General features: G+C 43.6%; 1 protein-coding gene and 1 long non-coding RNA gene across 2 annotated transcripts in view; one reads left to right on the top strand and one right to left on the bottom strand.

The window, feature by feature from the left end:
- Nucleotides 1-2,406: 2,406 nt before the first annotated feature.
- Nucleotides 2,407-20,142, top strand: part of LOC117599786 (uncharacterized) — a 62,937-nt gene continuing 45,201 nt past the window's right edge. The window contains exon 1 of the mRNA XM_053242210.1: nt 2,407-2,488. The gene's annotated coding sequence lies outside the window, so the exon portion shown is untranslated. The remainder of the gene's footprint in view (nt 2,489-20,142) is intronic.
- LOC117599764 (uncharacterized) lies at nt 14,388-16,079 on the bottom strand. Its single transcript, XR_008305263.1, has 6 exons — nt 15,715-16,079; nt 15,590-15,637; nt 15,200-15,495; nt 15,018-15,095; nt 14,810-14,938; nt 14,388-14,720 (listed from the first exon to the last, which is right to left on the bottom strand). It is a non-coding gene; the product is annotated as an uncharacterized LOC117599764 (long non-coding RNA).

The raw sequence follows: 20,142 nt of genomic DNA, 5'->3' as shown, positions 1-20,142 counted from the left end.
TATAGCCATCATTTAACACTTCATATAATTTATAAAATATTCTCATTTTACCAGCTCTATCTGAGGGGTTTACACATGAATAATTCTCATGTTTTGGTTCTTATAAAAGCAGTTAATGACTAAAAGTCCTGGGATGAGATCTCGGTTCATCACCAATAGAAATCCTAACATCTCCACAAGGCCACATTTTCTTACCATTGTCCTTAATAGAATTGTTCATTAACCTCAATTCCTGTCTAAAAATAAAAGCTTGGATAATAGAAAGGTCTTTATTATTTGTGTTCTGGTTTTGTAATTGGATAATTGCATGAATGAGCAGGTGTTCCTAATAAAGTGCAAACTTGTTGCGTCACTGCTGGATTACCCACCAAAAAAAAAAAAAAAAAAAAAAAAAAAAAAAAAAAAAGTGCCTGTTGCACAAAGCGAGTTGAACAAACTCAGGGCTGCAGAGGAAGCTTTGAGTTGACAAAACCAAACAAATGTAACCGGGTTAATGAAGGTTAACAGGTTTCATGACGCTGGTTATCAACTTTCTCAGTTTTAACCCTGAATCAGTGTTCACTCAGTGAGCGCGTGCACGTAAAAGCCAGATGCCTGCAGCAAACAGCCAATAGCGTTCAAGATTGAAAAAAAGCAGGTGAGCAGACTTCCGGCTGAAGAGCAAGAAATGATTATGTAGAAATATGAGGAATTTAAACCCACATTAACCACCGCAAAAAGAAAAAACTATACCATCTGCCGAATATCAATATCTTTCATACAGATGTTCATCAGGAAAAATCCAGGGGATTGTGTCTGTCCCTAAAAATCCTTTCTCTTCGAAGTGCCCTTCTGATTGTTTGAGCTCCAGAGGATTCTCCACAAACTGTGAAGCATCACTACAAACATTAAAGGTTAACTTTCACACGTCAGACTTTTCTCACTTTGCCCCAGAGCAGGTTTGCCCATGGCAATGAAACCTGATAAAAAAAAAAAACAATCCACCTTGTTGAGACCGAAAAACCAGCGTTTGCTCGAATTAAACACAAACTTACCTGAGTAGCCACTGAAACCGGCTTCGTGCAGCAGGCCTCAGGAGCCAATACAGAGCTGCAGGCTTAACAGCACTTTTTGTTAGAAAATTTGTGAACTTCATACCAGGTGATGGTGGTGGAGCAGAACAAACATGGGGATGTTAGGTGTATAGAAATGCTGCAAAAGAAACTAAACTACAGATGGAATTTCCAAAGATTATATCCATGTGGGATGTTTACATGAAGATGTATTTAAATGATTTGCTTATATGTTTGTTTATTGGTTCAGTGGTATTGCAAAATGTGATATTGTGTGAACCCCTGCAGAAGTGTGAACTCCCTGCCTGTGGAAAGAGGAGATCCCTTCAGCCCTAGGAGAAGAAGGCTGCTTCTCAATTGTAAGAATGCAAAGAATGGACTTGCACTCTGGTGAAGGCCGGGCTTGCCAGGCTAACTTGGAAGAAGGAACTCAGAAAGACAGGAGGACAGAGAACGTATCTTTGTGAGAATTGAGATGTGCTGAGGTCTTCCTGTTTGCGCAATGGACTGTTCCAGCATATTTCTATTATAGTGGGTCAGGACCATCATCTTTTCAGTGCTCCCTACGTAATATTTTTCAGCTGCTTGATAGATTTACTGCTAAATGGCTGATTAACCAAAAGTTATTTAAGCATGTTTTAATGTTGTTTGCAACTGCAACCTCATGTTAACTAAAAACTAAGCTAACGAGTTAACCTTTAGCTCAGGATGGAAGCTAGTGTCGTTTCATTAAAATACTTCTGAGGGATAAAGTCGATTTTTCAAAAACCTCATATATATATATATATATATATATATATATATATATATCAATCTTTTGTTGGTATTGTGGTTAAAAAGACATTAAAACTTAGTTATGGGTCAGCTTCCGTCATCCTCCATGGTTTTGCCGCAGTGACTTCTGGGTTTTCAAGTGGGTTCGATACGCTCATGTCTGCATCCGATGCATCTTCGATATCAAGAACACATCTGGGTAATTTCATATGTCCTCAGTACTTGTGTTCTTGAGTATTGGAATTGAACTTTGGCGGTGGACGATGACATAGAACAAGTACACAAGGACACAAGATCATATAAGAACGCATATTGTGAAATGGCTGAAGTCTTACTGATAGAGCTCTGAGAAAGGAGCCTGAAATATTTTCCTAGCACAACCCTGTGTATTTATAGAAATCTAAAACTGCTATTGATTTATTTTGAGCAGTCAATCCATCATTGATAAACAAACCAAAATAAACCAGCACCATGTCTCTGTGGCAAGGTGGGTGTGTGTGTGGGTGTGTGCGCGCAGATGTGTTTACCACTTGTCTGCATCACTGCTCTTCCCTCTGCAGAATAAACCAGATAAACCAGTTAGACAGTACCAGTGAAGGTGAAACTCAGCAGCACCATTTTGTGTGGAGGGGAAAATAAACCATTTCAGGAGTAAAAACACAGTGAGTATCTAAATCTAAAGCTATAATATATTAACACACTGAAGTGACACTAGATGCAGAAGAGGTTTGTGGGTTTGTACTGAAGGTTTAATGTATACAGGTTTATGTGACAGGTGACTCTGTGCTGATACAGGGTTTGATTTAACACACCGATATTGGAGTAAAGTAAACGTGTGTCCTGCTGTAATCTGGAGAAGGAGACATGACCTCCAACATGAGTGTGTCTGGAAAAATGGACATAAAAAAATATGAGAGGTGAGAGAGAGAAAACTAACCCCCTTTCATCAAACTGCATTTTGACAGTTTTTCGTCCAATCAGAGTGCGCCACGTCACGAAGTCCCTCCCCTTTTTTATCCAATCAGAGCGCACCGTGGCGGGAAGTCCCACCCCCCTTTCGCCCGATGAGATTCTTCTTTTTTTCCAGATGTCCCGCCCCGATCCCCCTCCCTAATTTTTGTGGGTCCGTTCACGCGCATCTGTGTTCCGTGCGGGGGTCCGTTCACGCGCTTCAACCCCCTTTCTCTCTCACCCCCTCACCCCCTGGTCTGGGGCCCCGTGCAAATTATCCGGCCGGCGCACGAGGTCGGATTTCAGGCGGCTAGTGTCATGCCGTTCCGGTCTTAAACTTTAGCTAATATTTAATACATCTTAGATAAATTTGGATTAAAGCTAGCTAGCAAAAATTCCCCAATTGAAAGAGTTTAGCAAAAAAAAAAAAAAAACAACCCAGTGCTTAGCATCAGTTAGGTTAGTCTCGCTATTTATATTTAGCTGCGTTTTACCAACAAGCATACGGGGAACATTTAATACACAATGTACAAATTATTTATTTGTTACTGCTGTGTATAAGTGATTTATTTGAAGCTAGTCAAAGTTGATGGTCGTAGTGATGAACTTTTTTCCCCTTTACCCGTGTATCGTGCGATTTTTATTAATACTTTTATTTATTTTTGCAACATAAACGGTATCCCTGTTATATGCAAAAAGAGGATTAATGGCCCATCACGGGTGTTCTATTATCAGTGAGACTATTATTTCGATTTTTCAAGATTCTGACAAAGACGGCCCGTGGAAAACCAGCGCGTATCTTCGCCGCACTCAAGCACCGCCGGCGGGTCCGTTGTGCGAGGAATGGCCTCTGGGTTTCTGCGGACAGGGTGGACAATGGGGCTATGTGTTTAGATACGAAACCGGGGAATTGCAGCTTTATCAGGGGAAGTGTGGAGAGAGACCGGGGGTCTCGACGTGTCTAGCCTCGTTTTCCTCTAACGACTGGGGTGTGTTAAAGAAGGTTGTCCTTGAGAATTTTGACAAGGATGAAGGAAAATGGAGAGGGAACGGGAGGGCCTCTCTCCCGGAGACTTTTCCCAGCACCGCGGAGGTTTCAGAGCGAAAAGTCAAGTTTATGGCTGTATGGTTGACTAGAGCCTCAGGTACAGCTCGCTGGTTCTACATCGTTCTCTACTTCGTTTTATGATATAAAAGCAGACTCGCCCGAGAGAGGAGAAGAGCAAAAGAGAGAGAGAAAGAGAAATATGGAAGACCGCTGTGAACGCAAGCTCAAGAGAATCAGGCCTACCCGGATCGTGTTGAGGATTATAGAAGAAGAAGACGGAATGTCCGACCATCCTTCATCTCCGGAGGAGAGTTATGCCGTTCCTTTGCCGCCGACCCCTCCCCCGACCCCTGAGTTCTCGCAACAGCTTTCACCCCCTCGCTCCGAGGAACCTGTCGTCTCGGGGCACGAGGAGACTGTCGTCACGGAGCACGCTGACGAGGATCCTGCGGGGATGGAGGTTCAGGACACTCCTTCGAATGAGAACTCACCCTGCGGATCGGATGACCCGTTGCCGACGTTCATCGACGACCCTGACGCACCGCTCACACGCTGGTTGAAGAGGATCGAGTTTTTCAAATGTCTGGAATCAGCGGTGCTTCATTTACTCAACAAGGTTCTGAGAATGTACGCCGAAGCCAAATGCAACAGTTGTCAGATCAGCCATCCTAGCCAGAGACAACACACGTGCTTGCTCGACCCACCCGACGACATATATCAGACCTGCTTTCACGGTGTGATGCGGATGCTGTGGAACTCACTGTTCGTCCAAGCCCTTGAGAAATATATGGAGAGCTACATGTTTTACGAGACATGCGAGAGCGACATAATTGGGCCTGCAGCAGAGATTCTTTTGCTGGGGTATAGATCAGGAGGACCGATCTACGAGTGCATCTACCGAATGTACGATGAAATCAAACCTGACGAGGAGAGAATAGAGCGTTTCATAAAGCTGGTCATGGACTGCAACTATTCCTGTTAACTTGATTTTATTCCATGCCGTCATATATGCATTTATTCAGTGTGTTTTTTGCAGCTACCTCTTATATTTTATTCTATACTATTATATATTCGATTATTCAGTATGTTTTTTTTTGCTGCTACCTCTTATATTTTATTCTATACTATTATATATTCAATTATTGAGTATGTTTTTTTGCTGGTACCTCTTATATTTTATTCTATACTATTATATATTCGATTATTCAGTGTGTTTTTGCAGCTACTATGCGGTACTCTGGGCCATCTTGGTTCAAACTTTGTTTATGATAAAACATTAATAACGTTTGTGTGTTTGTGTGTATAAAAAAAAAAAAAAAAGTTGAATAAAAAGTCTGAATAAAGAATCATGCCTTTCTCTGTGTGTACAAAAAAAAAAGTTGTAGTAACGCGGAGCCATCAGTTCTGTATCTTATGTCTTTATTAACAATACCTGAAGACATGAAAATAAGTTGCCCAAGCTAACAACATTATTGCTTTTTTTCTGACGCATACACCTGCTCGCTCCTCACTCCCTGCAGACATGAAAATCCCCTTACAACTAGCTACTACTGCCATCTAGTGGGTAGCTGAACCATAAACCCACTTTACTACAAGAGTCTGAATAAAGAATCTCGCCTCTCTCTGTGTGTATAAAAAAGAATTTGAATCTCAATCCTCGCCTTTTTCTCTCATTTCGGTTCAGCCATGTCTGAGAAGCGTGCGATGAAAAAAGCGTATTACGATCCGTCCGACCCCGGTAGCTTCGGAGGGGTAGAAAGACTGCGAAGGGCCGTGCGAGATGAAAAGGGGAAGCCGCCGTCTGTGGAAAGGGTAAAAGATTTTTTATCGGAGCAGGATGCTTATACTCTACACAAACCGGCCAGAATACATTTTACTAGAAATAGAGTTTTTGCCCCGCGTCCCTTGAACCAATTTCAAGCCGACCTGTGCGATATGCAGGCTTTATCGGATTATAACAACGGGTACAATTATTTATTAATAACGGTCATAGACGTATTTTCCAAGAAAGCTTACGTTAGAACTCTCAAAAGAAAAACATCCGCGGAGGTGGTAAAGGCTCTAGAATCCGTTTTCTCTGAAAGCCAGACACCTGTAAAGTTACAGACCGACGCCGGAAAAGAATTTTTTAACAAGGCTTTTGAAGGTTTGATGAAAAAACATGGCATCGTGCATTTTTCCACATACAGCGAACTCAAAGCTTCGGTGGTCGAAAGATTTAATCGCACTTTAAAAGGTCGAATGTGGAGATATTTCACAGCTAACAATACCTTGCGATACCTCGACGTGCTGCAGGATTTGGTGAAAAGCTACAATAACAGTTTTCACGGCAGCATTAAAATGGCGCCGGCTCAGGTGAGCTTCGAGAACTTCGATCGAGTGTTTCAGAACCTGTACGGTAAGCCGCCACTCCGGAAGGCTAGATTGAAGATGGGTTTTGAGACGGGGGATCTTGTCAGGAAAATGTCGAACTTCGACAATCGGAAAAAACAAGAGGGGTCAGGGGGCATCGTGGTTTTGTCGCGAAGGGTGAGGAGACGACCTCCGGGGGAGTGCCTCTCGTCGAGTTCTAATAAACGTTCGACGGGTAAGAAGAAGAAAACAGTCGGCAGAAGCGGTCGCTCGAAGAGGAAACCCTCCCGGAGCTCCCATATATTTTAACCGACGTAGGGGAAATTCAAACAAAAAAACATGGCTCTCTTGCATCAGAAATCCCTCGAGTGCACGCTGCGCGAGCTGGATCTATTTTCTGCACCTATGACACAGCTTTCGATCGAAGATAAAATATACACCGAAATCTCTCCCGTGTCTGCCATCACGGACACGGGGCCCATCGAGTTTTTCATCCCCGGAGATGGGGAAAAGTATCTCGATCTGAATGACACCATGCTGCATCGCCGCGTAAAAATCACCAACGCCGATGGCACGGACCTGGCCGACGCGGCTGCGGTAGGGCTCATCAATTACCCTCTGAGTACGATATTCAGTCAATGCGACGTCATTCTGGGGGACCCTCTAATCTCACAATCGAGTGCCACACATCCCTACCGTGCCATGATCGAGACTCTGCTCAACTTTTCACCGGATACCCTCGGGAGTCAATTCACAGCCGGTCTTTTTTACAAAGACACTGCGGGAGCAATGGATTCTATAGCGATCGCCAACGGTCCTAACAGAGGATTAAACAAGAGAGCCGAATTCAGCGCTAATTCTAGAGAAGTGCACCTGCTCGGCCCACTCCACGGGGACATATTTTTCTGCGAGAGACTTTTGCTGAACTCGGTCGACCTGAGGGTCAAACTGACACGAGCCGGCGATGCTTTCTGTCTTATGGGGGCGCGCGACTCGGGATTCCGACTGAACGTGCTGGAAGCGTCTCTCTTTGTGAAAAAAGTGACCGTAGCCCCTGCTGTGCGGTTAGGGCACGCGGCGGCCCTGATGAAAGCCAATGCTCTCTATCCCCTCTCACGAGTCATCGTGAAAACCTATTCCATCCCAGCAAACTCTAGGATATGTAACCAGGAGAATCTATTTCTCGGAACCACTCCTAAATACGTGGTTTTAGGTATGGTGCACCACGAAGCGTTCACGGGGAGAAGAGACCTATCCCTGTTTAACTTTGTACATAACGACGTAGAATATCTGGCTCTCTGTCAGGATGGTAGACAGATCCCCGCCAAGGCTTTCCAGCCCCAATTCAACAACAGACAATCCGTCAGGGAGTTTTACAACATGTTCATGGCTACGGGGAGACATCTGAAAGATTTACCTCTGAGTATTAACCGCAGCGAATTTAATGAAGGATATGCCCTGTTCGCTTTTAATCTCAACCCAGCCGACGACAACGATGCGTTGTTGGTCGTATCGAGCGGTAATTTGAGACTGGAGATGAGATTCAGAGCGCCTTTAGCGAATACCATTACTCTTATTGTCTACGCTTGTTACGATTCTATTCTAGAGATTGACTCTAAAAGACAGGTGCTGGTGGATTATTACTAAACATGGATAATCTTCAGCTAGAGAGTCTTTTGCGGCATCTTCCGAGGAACGTATTTCGTGGCGTGTGGGCTTCCGGCCACCTACCCTCGCTGAATCCTTCCTTTAGACCTCCCGCCTACTTGGTGGTCAACACGCACCCTGCCCACATGCCCGGCGAGCATTGGTTAGCATTAACCCTGGAAAAGGAGGGTGAAGCCACATTTTTTGACTCTTACGGATTTCCCCCGGACTTTGCGCATTACCCTTCGACCATCATGCAGTTTTTGGAAAAACGCTCCGAAAACATCAAGTACCACAGCACTCAGCTGCAACAGTCTACGTCTACCGTATGCGGTCATCACTGCGTCTATTATCTTTACCACCGAGCCAGAGGCTTATCTTTTGACCAAATATTGTCTTTGTACAATGAGGAGGACTTGATAAAAAACGATCTTATGGTGTATGACTTTGTGAAAAAATGTAGGTTAAAAATAAAAGCGATTACTGCGGTGGGGCAGGGTTACTGTTCTTTATCCGCATGTGAATACAAGTTGTGAAAAATGAAAGACTGTACGCATAATGATTCGATTAATTAAACTCTTTATTGACAAAATAATTGTTTCAGACATTTATTATTATTGCGAATACTCGATCCATCGAGGGGTTAGAATGATTCGTTTATTGCTCCTGAACTTCTTAGAGGTGAGAGGTGCCGGGGGTGTGATCCATCGCGGAGATAATGCGGTGCTTTTAGGATGTGATTTTAAACCGGTAACGCTACCCTCCTTCAGGGAACGGTATTGTTCTCGAGCGTGCAGGTTATTTACCGAAGATAAAGGGATGTTCAGTTCCGATAAAGTATTCAGAAATTGTGTCCAACCGGTGGGAGGGGGTGTTTTTTTCTTATAGGAGAGAGAAAGATGTTTGAATAAATCGATCAAATGAGACCCTTTCGCCGTCTCACCCTTATAACCAAATCCCCCCTTCGAATTCCATGCCCCGCCGCTCTCCTTTAATTTCTCGACGATGTACGCGGCGTTCTTGCGTCCCCGAGGGGGTAGGCTTTTCAAAACTTCATCGCCCGTACGGTCGAAATCGCCCCCGCCTGACGCACGCACGGTTCGAGCGGGAGAAGAGGAGGGGTGCGGATCTCCCACACGGGCGGGGATCCGAGCCCTCTCCTCCTCGTCAACCTCTCCACCCTCTCCATCCTCGGTTCGCTCCCGTAATGTCAGAGTGACTCTACGCTCGTCTCGCCGATCCTGCTTCAGCAACGTCAAATATCTCTGCAACAAAGCGTCTTATTTTTTCATTTTTTCATAAGAACTCAGCCCCGGCTCGTTTAACACCTCCCTCATTTCATCGTTCAAATAGTCTTCGGCCGTTTCTCTGACCGTAGACCGGGTCAGACCACTTAACCGACGGGGTGAGACGAGAAACATTTTCCGAGCTTTCTTCAAAGTCATTTTATTTTTTATTGTCTACTAGAGAGCCCTCCGATAAGATTCCCTATGAGAGGTATGACGGTCGAGAGCAAAGGTAAAAGAAACCCTCCAGTCTGTTTCTTCAGAACCCTATGTTTGCTCTTTAAACAGGTTTTTTCATCCGCCAACAGCCTGATAATTTTTCTCCACTTTTTGAGTTTTTTGTATTGCGAAGGTGTTAAGGGGATGTTACCCTTGAGAAGGTTTAAAGAGATCTCACACAAGGTTCTGACGAAGTCGGGAGAGCAGTATTCGAGAATCTCTTTACGTTTCCGGGGAGCGGCGTAGTACAGAGCCGCGAGCAAGGGAGCGTTCCTTTTTATACGAGTCGTCATGACGTTTTTGGGACGTACACGGTCGAGCTCTGGTGAGGGAGCAGCCCGCTCCTCAACCTGTATCTGTCTGGGCACCCCGGGGTGAGGTCGATGATTAAATAACCGTGAGGATCTCTGGTGGCATCTTCGAAACATTCCAAGAAATAACCTTTTTGTGAAGGAAAGATCTGATGGGCTAATACGCTCACCTGTAGTTTATCCCGAGGGTTTTTAAACAATACCAGATAATTACTGTTCAGGCTGATGGTACGGTTGTGTTTACCTCGCTGAAACACGTTTTGAGTCAGCATCATGACGCTCATGTTTCTGTGGTGTCTGTACTGAGTGAAAATTTTAACCACTTCAGGATGTTCGGATGCTTGAAAGATAACGTCGTCCAGAATGATCAAATGGTTTAAGTCCTGAGGAAACAGGTTTTCATCTTCGAAAGAATCAGGAAGCCCTTTGACAAATTTTATCTTTTTATTCATTTTCTGCAATTTATCGTACATAGGCTGGTAAGAAGTGTAGACCCATACAATGTTTTCGGGTACGACATTCATGACACGTTCAGAACATTCCAGTACACTCTTTACAAAACAGGTTTTCCCACAGCCACTAGGGCCCGTTATTATACAAGAGAAAGGACAGACGAACCTGTGTTCGAAATCTGTTTCTTCTATAACCTCGAGATGTGACATTTTATTTATTTATTTGCCCCTCCAAAAAAACATAGATTAATATCCGAACGGCAGAGTAGTACCGTCTGGAAAGAGTTGTCTTTTGTCGTATACAACCCGAAACTTTTTCTGAAATGTCGAGTTTTTTTAACGAGAAACCCTTTTTATCACGAGTTATTCCGTGCTGAGGGATCTCGATAGCGCCCGGCACCCCTCCCTCCCCGGAGATCTTTAGGTAATCCTCCACCAGATCTCTGACGCTGTCAAAGTTGACTCTCTCACTACATTCTACGGTCTGTGTGATCCCTTTGACGCGCATCACCACTTTTTTTTTATTCTTTGTCTGATAGGCGTAACTCTTGGGCCCCGCTGCCGCAAACTCCTGTATGCTATCCCCGTCCAATTCGTCGGTCAGGTCACCTAGGTAATTACCCAATTCTAAAGGAGTCTCCCCCTCCTTCACCACATAAATTAAACTATCCGTGTCTGTGTAAAGAACTCTGTCCCTCAACCTTTCCAGGTAGCTGTACAGTTTGAGACGCGCATGGGCGGTGGTGAATGCGGCTGTGAACACATTACTCCTTCTGCCTGGGGGTTGAATGCAACGGTAGCTGAATCTCCACCTGATCAATGCTCTCTGGTCGTCCAGAACATCAAAGTAATCACGTATTTACTGGAAAACAGAGAGCTGAAAAACTTTTCAGGATCCGATACTATCTCGGTGCGGAGCAGATCGTCTCTCTGAGCAAACTTCTCCCAAAGACTATTGAGACAGAGTTTAGCCACCTGTCTCTGGGCCGGATTCGCCTCTATCTTTTCAGGGTCTAATCGGACCCCCTGACGCTCCAGATACTCACTGACGTACCTCTCCCTGCTGACCCGATCCTTAGCTTCGGGCGGGTAACCAGACGCTTCCTGCTTTCCTTTTAAAAACGCGTGTACGTACCCTGTGAACACAGAGTCGCTGCTTTTATCGAAGTGCCATACCTCCGTGATTTTAGCCACTCTGTAGCCCATCTCCAAGGCTTTGTTAAATTCTACAGTGACCCACACACCCGTCAATGCTCGGGCGTCATCGTCATGCAAGCAAGGGTCTCTCTGCACTCATGATTCTGCACATGTGCGACACAGAGGAAAGAGCAATTTACCACTCTTGCTTTTGTACGGTAAAACAGGGAAAAAGAGCCCACGAAGCGGGTAGACTGTGGCTCTGATGAGACCAAAGTAATTTCTAGGGTCTCCGAAATCTTTGTATATGATAGTAGAGTGATCTAAGGGATAAGAGCATGCGCTGTTAACGTATGGATATAGAGAGGTGACGTCAACGTAGAGCACCTTTTCCCCAGGCCCCGCTGTGTGTCTCAGCTTAAGAGCGCTCGTTCGACCTCCGTAAAGAGGCTCTGGAGGATTAAACGTATGGAGAAACTCTTTGACACGATCGCAAGATTTTTTCATCTCGAGCCACTCGTGTTCTCTCACCACCGTCACGCGGACGCCATGTTCGGACTCTAACGTCCTCACTCTCTCCTCACTGTTCAACCATAATTCGCTGAATCTGACGCCTCTCAACCGGCACGTCTCCGCAGGGTCGAAACACGTCGGACACCCGTGGTAAAAGCACCCGTGATATTCCCACGCATACTTTTCTCCGTCAATCTCGGCGTAACCATCTACAAAAAAAGGACCGATCTGCTTTTCCCCCCTATTTAGAGCGTGCTGAATAAAGATTTTTTCTTTCGCCATGATCCATTCTAGCCATTGGATGGACGCATGCGAGAATCTTTTACACGCCCGGGTGTAACCGTAGGGGCATGGTATGGCCAGCGTCTTAGGAGTCATATAATTTGTAATAAACACTTTCATGCAGGCTGACGCTATGGTGATCGAATCGAACTGGTCCACCCCCGTCTCTCCGAGAAACTGATCTCTGAATTTCATGCAACCCTGGGAAAGTATAATCACGTCGTTTTTACAATAATGCAGAGCTTCCTTCCTAAAGTTAAAAACGCCCCGCGCAGCCACGTCGTACCATTCGTGAAAATCTTGACATTCCCGCTCCGACATGCGTTCTACCCCATAATCGGAGGCGGGTGGGTAGGGTCCTACTTACTCGAGACGCTCGGCCGTTTAACGCACCCATGACCGTAAAACCACTTCTCTTCGCCTTTCAATGTTTTCGCATACACCAGAAAAGGTACGTGCACGCCGTTCTCTGTGGCGAACGTTTCAAAGTCATAAAAAATCAAATCAGGATGGTCGGCGCTCACGGGGAGAGGGCGAATGTAACACCTGTGGTCGGTTTCCAGCTCCCTCGTTAACGTCTCCCCACAGATTCTACATTTCGGTTTAGCGCAACGATGACCATTTCCTACACGGGTGTTCGGTCCTGTGTTGTAACACAGGCCGCATCTAGCACATTTTTTAATGAGCTCGCAGAGACTGACCGACCTACCCGTTACAAAGTTCCTCTTACCTTCTTTGTGACGGGCGAAACACGCTGGGGAACGACACTTTCTGAGACAGTCCGAGCATTCTACAAGATTGTATTCTTGCATGGGACACTCCCCATTGTTACAAATATGACAATAGCCCCGGCAGGAATGCACATAGGAGCAATTAAAACCCTTGTAGCAATAATTACAGACGAATCGCGTAGCTATAAAACCCTTGAGGTTTTTTTATCCCGTAATAATGGTTATCCAGTAAAAACAAAAACAAAGTTTGGGAACGGTCGGGGAAATCTGTTTCAAAATGCGAGAGGGTGCTAGACGTTCTGTAAAACACTACAATTTTACGTTCTAAAATGTCTTTGAATTTTCGCACGTCGCTAAAGGTGATGGATGTCTGCTCGTCCAGACCGACGGCTCGCTGCCACTCTCTAGCTTGTCTCTCGCACTGCCCGTCTGTGAAACTGCCGTTACACACGTGAGCTAGACTGATGGCGAAGCAGAGCTGATCTCCGCGGTCCTCTGTAACGTACAGGTGACGTCTTTTTTTACGTATGATTTCGCAGTCTAAAGTTTTCTCCAACTTACGTTTTCCCCCGCCTCTAGGGTTCCGCACCACCTGAACAATCAGATCCACTCTTTCGTTCGCCGCAACCCCAGTGTTCGACTGTACTAACCGATCGAGCATATCTTCAAAAACGGGTAGAATATTTTCACCCTTGCCGTCGGCGACTACCGACGCGTGAACTCTTACATTTTCACCCTCTACACTTAACTGTACCAAGTCCCCCCTCCCAGCTACGGCTCTCGCATCGTCGACCAATTCCCGAATGAGACCGATCACGTTTTGATAAAACATAGCTATATCAGGCTCATCCCCTGGTGGAGGGATTGTTAACACGCGTCTGATTTTTACGGTATTAAAATTCTCGTGCGTCGTGACATCGATTTCTCTTTCACCTCCTCCTCCCCCTACCTGCGTCTCTTCACTATCAGCACCGCTCCCAACCCCTCCACCCCCTCCTTCTCCCAATTCTACCCCTTCGCCCACGACCCCTCCTTCTGGTACTTCTACCCCTTCGCCCACGACCCCTCCTTCTGGTACTTCTACTGCTTCGCCCGCGACCCCTCCCCCTCACCCTCCACACCTCCTTCTACCCCTTCACTGTGCGGCCTTCTTTCCCCCTCTTCTGTGCTTATAGAACGAATAGCAGCCTCGATTTCCAGAAATGGATCATCGTGCCTATTTAGACCGAGGATTGCATTTTCTATCGCCGGTAGAGGATCTTGCTGAATCATCGAGGCGTTATTGTATATGTCCTGCTGCATGTCTATGCGAAAGGAGGGGCGGATAAGCCGTAACCCTTCTACGCTCAGCCTTAATTCGGCAAGGACCCGTTCTAAAGTCTCATCCATTTTTTTTTTTTTTTATTTAAATTATATATGTATTTTTTCTTTTTTTAAATGATATGTATTTTATATATAAATTTAATATATGTATTTATTTTATATGTTTTATAGTGTTTATATGATTTATCATGTTTATAGTGTTTATATATTTATAGTGTTTATATATTTATAGTGTTTTGTAGTGTTATGTTTTTGGCTTATCTCGTATGCTTTTACTTTTAACGAGGGGTCTAAATAAAACGTCACACCTCAGGGTTAAATGATTTTTTTATTTTTCTTGCACACTTTTATTATATAATTTTCCCCTATCTATAACCCAGCATTCACAACGTAAGAAATATTTCCCTGATGCTAACATACATTCAAAAACATGAATTCACAACATCAAAATATAGCTCGACACGGACATGCATTCCAACCTTTCACACAAAACCTTTTTCACACGCGTTAGAAAACGTGGCGCTGTAGTCACGAATCAGGTTGCGAGCCGCAAGATTCCGCTGTCACGGTGCTGGCGGAGAGGTGGCGCTATTCTCAGCCGACGGACCCGTTCAGGTCTGGCTTCCTGGTTAGAGACGTTGGCTGAAAAAAATAAAAACCCCTATCAAAATCTTATACGTATAGGTATATAAAGAAGAAATGTAATATAAATATATACATAGAGGACATACCGTTATTCCGTCGTTGAGGAAACCTGCGCTTAAACAGAGGTCTAGTGGGACTCTGGCGCTCTCTCCGACATCGCTCTGCTTCCTGATTCGGTTCTGGGCCGTTATCCGATTTTGTCTCCACTTCGGTCTCTGTTTTAAAAAAGAAGGCTCGTATCAAAAAAACGTATTCACACACACACACACACACACACACACATATAAAACACACCGTTAATCACGCTTTGAGATCCACGACCCCCTTCCCTGGTTGAACATGTGGGTGACCATGTGGGTGATTCGACTGAATCTGTAGGGGATTAGAAGAAGAATGTCTAATGATCCTTTATATATATATATATTTATATATATATATATGTATATGAATAATACATTTTGAAATAAAAGACAAACCTGTAAATAACCGCTTCACTAGCGACGGTGTCTTACTGACTAATCTCCGTCTCTTCGCTTGCTGAGGCGCGTCACAGGCTTTTAAGATGGGCGTCACGCTCGCGACTTGCGGCCTCACCGGCCTCAGAGTTGTTGATATTTCTATTACGCCATTTCCGCTTCTCGGAGGAGAGGAGGGAACGCGGCGATCTCGTGAGATCGCTGGCGAAGCCCCAGTTAGAATCAAATCCAAATCAGAAGACTGTCGCTTCCCGATCCTCTCGCAAACTCATCAGGATTAATTCCGCGTGTAAAATCTGTCAAGCGTAGTAAAAAAAAAAAAAAAAAGTTTTTTCACCAGAACTAAATAACAGAGGCCAAAAACAAAAAACACAGAGAGAGATACGGTACCTGGATCCGTCTGAGTGAGGCTAATACCCTCTAGTTCTTCCGCTGTAACTTTATTAAAGAGAAAAACATATTTAAAAAAAGTACAGAAGAGTTAAAATAAAAGAGAAATTAATAGAAAAGCTTACCCTGATACTCAGGCACCTGGTGAATTTCAGCTTGAACTTTTAAAGCTGAGAATACATAAAGTGTTTATTTAAACAATGTTTTTAAGAGAAAAGAAATACCTTATAATTTCAACAAGTTTTCTTACCATGAGCCATCATGTCGATCTCCGAATTTCTTCATGGAAAATGTTAATCCGTCTCGTTTCTTATATACCCTAAAGTTCTTTTCCCACCGAAACACCTGTCACAAGTTCTCGAGCAACCATATACACCTGACGCATCATATCATCGCTTTAGAGGGTGGAGGGGTAGACTGTCGCGACCCCTCCGTCAACACGTGCTCTGCGATCGCAGAGAATCAGAATGAATGAATCCCGGTACATGAATTAAAATATTATTTTCAGCTGACAAAAGAGAGTATGAGGATATTTTCATAAAATATATTTTCAGAATATGAGGATCGCGCTGAGAAACAGAATAAAATGTGATGCTCGAATTAAAATATATTTTTTTGCATATAACAGAGATACCATTTATGTTTCAAAAATAAATAAATAAAGTATTAATAAAAGATCCGAAATTGCACGATACACGGGAAAAGGGAAAAAAAAGTTCATCACTACGACCATCAACTTTGACTAGCTTCAAATAAATCACTTATACACAGCAGTAACAAATAAATAATTTGTACATTGTGCATTAAATGTTCCCCGTATGCTTGTTGGTAAAACGCGGCTAAATATAAATAGCGAGACTAACCTAACTGATGCTAAGCACTGGGTTGTTTTTTTTTTTTTTTTTTTTTTTTGCTAAACTCTTTCAATTGGGGAATTTTTGCTAGCTAGCTTTAATCCAAATTTATCTAAGATGTATTAAATATTAGCTAAAGTTTAAGATCGGAACGGCATGACACTAGCCGCCTGAAATCCGACCTCGTGCGCCGGCCGGATAATTTGCACGGGGCCCCAGACCAGGGGGTGAGGGGGTGAGAGAGAAAGGGGGTTGAAGCGCGTGAACGGACCCCCGCACGGAACACAGATGCGCGTGAACGGACCCACAAAAATTAGGGAGGGGGATCGGGGCGGGACATCTGGAAAAAAAGAAGAATCTCATCGGTCGAAAGGGGGGCGGGACTTTCCGCCACGGTGCGCTCTGATTAGATAAAAAGGGGAGGGACTTCGTGACGTTTTAACTTATAGTTGGACGATATTCAGCAGGAGACAGAGAGAGATTCCTCGGAATCTGAATTATCCACCTGCACAGGACTGGACCCAGATTAAAATCCAGATCTGAGTGCATCATCGTCCAGTGATGTGAAAGATTGGAGCCCAGAGACAGGTTCATCATGTAAGAAACTGTCCAGTGAAGAAGATCTTGAAAGCCCAGACACAAATTTGAGTGAAGATGAAGACCAGCAAAGAGGCAAGTGCACCATTAAACAACAAAAGAACCCCAGAACTTATGTGAAAAGACACAATAAACAGCACAAGATAAACAAAACAAATAAAGACAAGTCAACTGTGACCCTAAGAAGTTGTACAAAAAGGGAAGACAGTAAAAGAGCATGGGACAAGAGACATTATTGCCTCTACTGAGGCAAATCACAATTAAAGATATCAAGGCATTTGGAGAGAAAGCATATAGAGGTCAAAGATGTGGCATATGCCTTCAATACCAAACCTCTGGAACAAGGCAGAGGAAAATAGTGACATGGAAGCAGCCCTCTGATAAAGCTTCTGTTAAGGATTATCTGCCTCACTCATATTGTTTTGGAATGTTCAGGAAAAATGACCTGTGGAGACAGGGGAAGAGTACAAAGTTGTGCTGCATCCTTGCTTCCAATAGCAGCTTCCTCAGCCGGAGGTCAGATATCAGAGCATCATCAACAACATGCGACAAGACGATGTGTCCTTTCACATCAGGGCTGATTCTCTGATTTGTAAATATGGTGAATCAGTGTATGCAAAACATGGTCGTGTGACGTCTAGGCACCAGTATATTGCACTAAGAATGAGGGAGCTTGGCTGACAAGACTGTCAAAAGTCTTGAAGATTTGTGTGTACCATCAAAATTTCCGTTTGTTGTCGATGTTGCAAAGTGTCTTATTCGGTTTAAACCTTCAACAGCAGTCTAAATTGGATTCTGTCGTAAAGGGGCTGTGGAGGTCCTGATTGGACAAACTCTTATGAACGACAATGATCTGGCAGAGAAGAAAGCAAAAAAATTCTTTGAACATTTGGAGAAAAACTGGAGGATCAGTGTTTGTCACTGCTCAACAAACCATAGAAGAAAAAAGATGGAATAAAGATGACATTCCCCTCACCAAAAATGGGATTGCTCTGAGAAACCATCTCAGGATGGTAGAAGATGAAGCAAGAGGGCAACTGACACAGGAGCATACAAGGCATTAAACGAGACTGTTCTGGCACAGGTCACTATCTTCAACAAGCGGCATGAAGGGGAAGCGTCACGCTTAACTCTTGAGACCTACAAGAAAGCAAGCACAAGTGTCATTAATGAGGACATTTATGAAACCTTGTCACCATTAGAAAAGGAGCTAAGCAAGCTATTAACCCACATAGAAATCAGGGGGAAAAAGGGGGCAAGAAGGTTCCAGTTTTCTTGATGGAGAGAATGAAGGAGTCAATGGATTTGTTGGTTAAAAGGAGAGAAGAAGCTGGTGTTCCTGCTGAAAATCCCTAACTCTTTGCAAGACCTGGCGTGTTGACAAACACACGTGGATGTGACTGTCTGTGAAAATATGCAGAAGAAAGCAAAGCAGAAATCCCTGAATTCCTTAGGTCAACTAAATTAAGAAAATAGGTTCCTGCACTCTGCCAGATCTTAGATCTTAGTGAACAAGAGCTGGAGCAAGTTGCAAGGTTCGTGGGGCATGACATCAGAGTTCACTGTGACTTACAGACAGACTGACAAAACATTTCAAATGGTCAAGATAAGTAAGCTTCTGTTTGCAATGGAGCAAGGCACTGAGATCTTAAGGGGGAAGAACCTCAGCACACTTGACTCTTCTGTCTGTGGTATGTCTGCACTCTGTTTTATTGCCAATGTAATTGTATTCTGTAGTCATACATCTTTGTTAGTGGCCTAGCCACTGGAGCCATCGTTACGAGAACTCCACTGACTTTTTTTTTGGCTGTACAGTCTTTTACAGCTGGACAATAACACTCATTTAACATCAGTTAATAGAAACACATTTCTAGGGAAACCACAGACACACACAGTACACCTTATGAGCTGTTATGTTCACTGTGCTCATGTAGTGAGTAGTGTGTACTACAGTTTCCATTGGTGGTGTTTATATATGCAGTACTTGTTTAAAATAATCCCCCCAAAAATTAGTGAAGTTTTACCGTTACATACTTCCTAATGCTAACTGGAGTAGGATTTGTTTAAAAATGTGTTTGACTGTGGTCATTTCTGGTAGTGAAAATAGTGTAAAGGTAACAACTTGCAACAGTAGATCAAATGTATTATTTACTGTTATCTTTTATAGGTGAAAGTTCCACATTGACTTCTGTGAGTGTCCCACAGAGAAAAAAGAAAGAAGGAAGAGAGGTGGATGAGGGTAAATTTTTAAATTTTCCATTTTAAAATGATCTAAACACTTGTAACCTTCGTGCTATTAAAAGCACCTCTCAGTAAAATGGAGTCCAATACAAAACCACCACTAGGACCTCAATACAAAAACATAGAATTGAATTAGGAGGATGAGGTGTCACTTTTAGTTTGTTCTTGTTTTTCAGATGGATGTTCTGACCTCTTCAACCCCCAAAAGACACTGCATTGAGGATGGAATGTCAAACGTAGCTGGTGAGTTAAATAGTGTTTATCTTGAAATCTACAAAAACCTGCCTTTTGGCAAAGCACACTACATGTTGTTAAACATATTAATGGCTAAAGTCTGATAACACTGTAACCAGCACAAACTGGGCTACAGTAATATGTGAGCAGGATGTTTATAAATGATGGTGTTTGAGAAAACAGTGTTTATGCGTGGTTAATGAAAAACTCAAATTTAAGTCACTGAAATAAGGCCATAAAACACATTGGTTCACAAGACTTTTGAGAACTGAATCTTGTAGCCTAGAATTTTTGCATCAAAATGATGTGATAATCATCTTGTTCACTCATTCACAGAAAACAATATACTGATTTAAATTTTCGAAGACACTTTGTTTCGAAAGGGCATATGCAAGAGGATGATCATGAATAATAATGTGATTGACACCTGAGAAGAAGACAAAGACCCACATAATGACCTGCATAATGAGCCTTTCAGTCAGGAATGTGGCTGAGAGGGAAGTGCTATGAAAAAGAATGTGAGGACAAAAGAAATGTATATATTTTTTGTTTGTAGTTTATTTAGAATATAGTAAAAGCCCACTCTTCCACCCTATGTATAACCTACTCTCTCACATAGTACACAGA

Source organism: Pangasianodon hypophthalmus, chromosome 19, assembly GCF_027358585.1.
Source record: "Pangasianodon hypophthalmus isolate fPanHyp1 chromosome 19, fPanHyp1.pri, whole genome shotgun sequence".
Taxonomy (NCBI): domain Eukaryota; kingdom Metazoa; phylum Chordata; class Actinopteri; order Siluriformes; family Pangasiidae; genus Pangasianodon; species Pangasianodon hypophthalmus.
The sequence above is the reverse complement of the archived record's forward strand: the minus strand, read 5'-3'. Positions and strand labels throughout refer to the sequence as shown.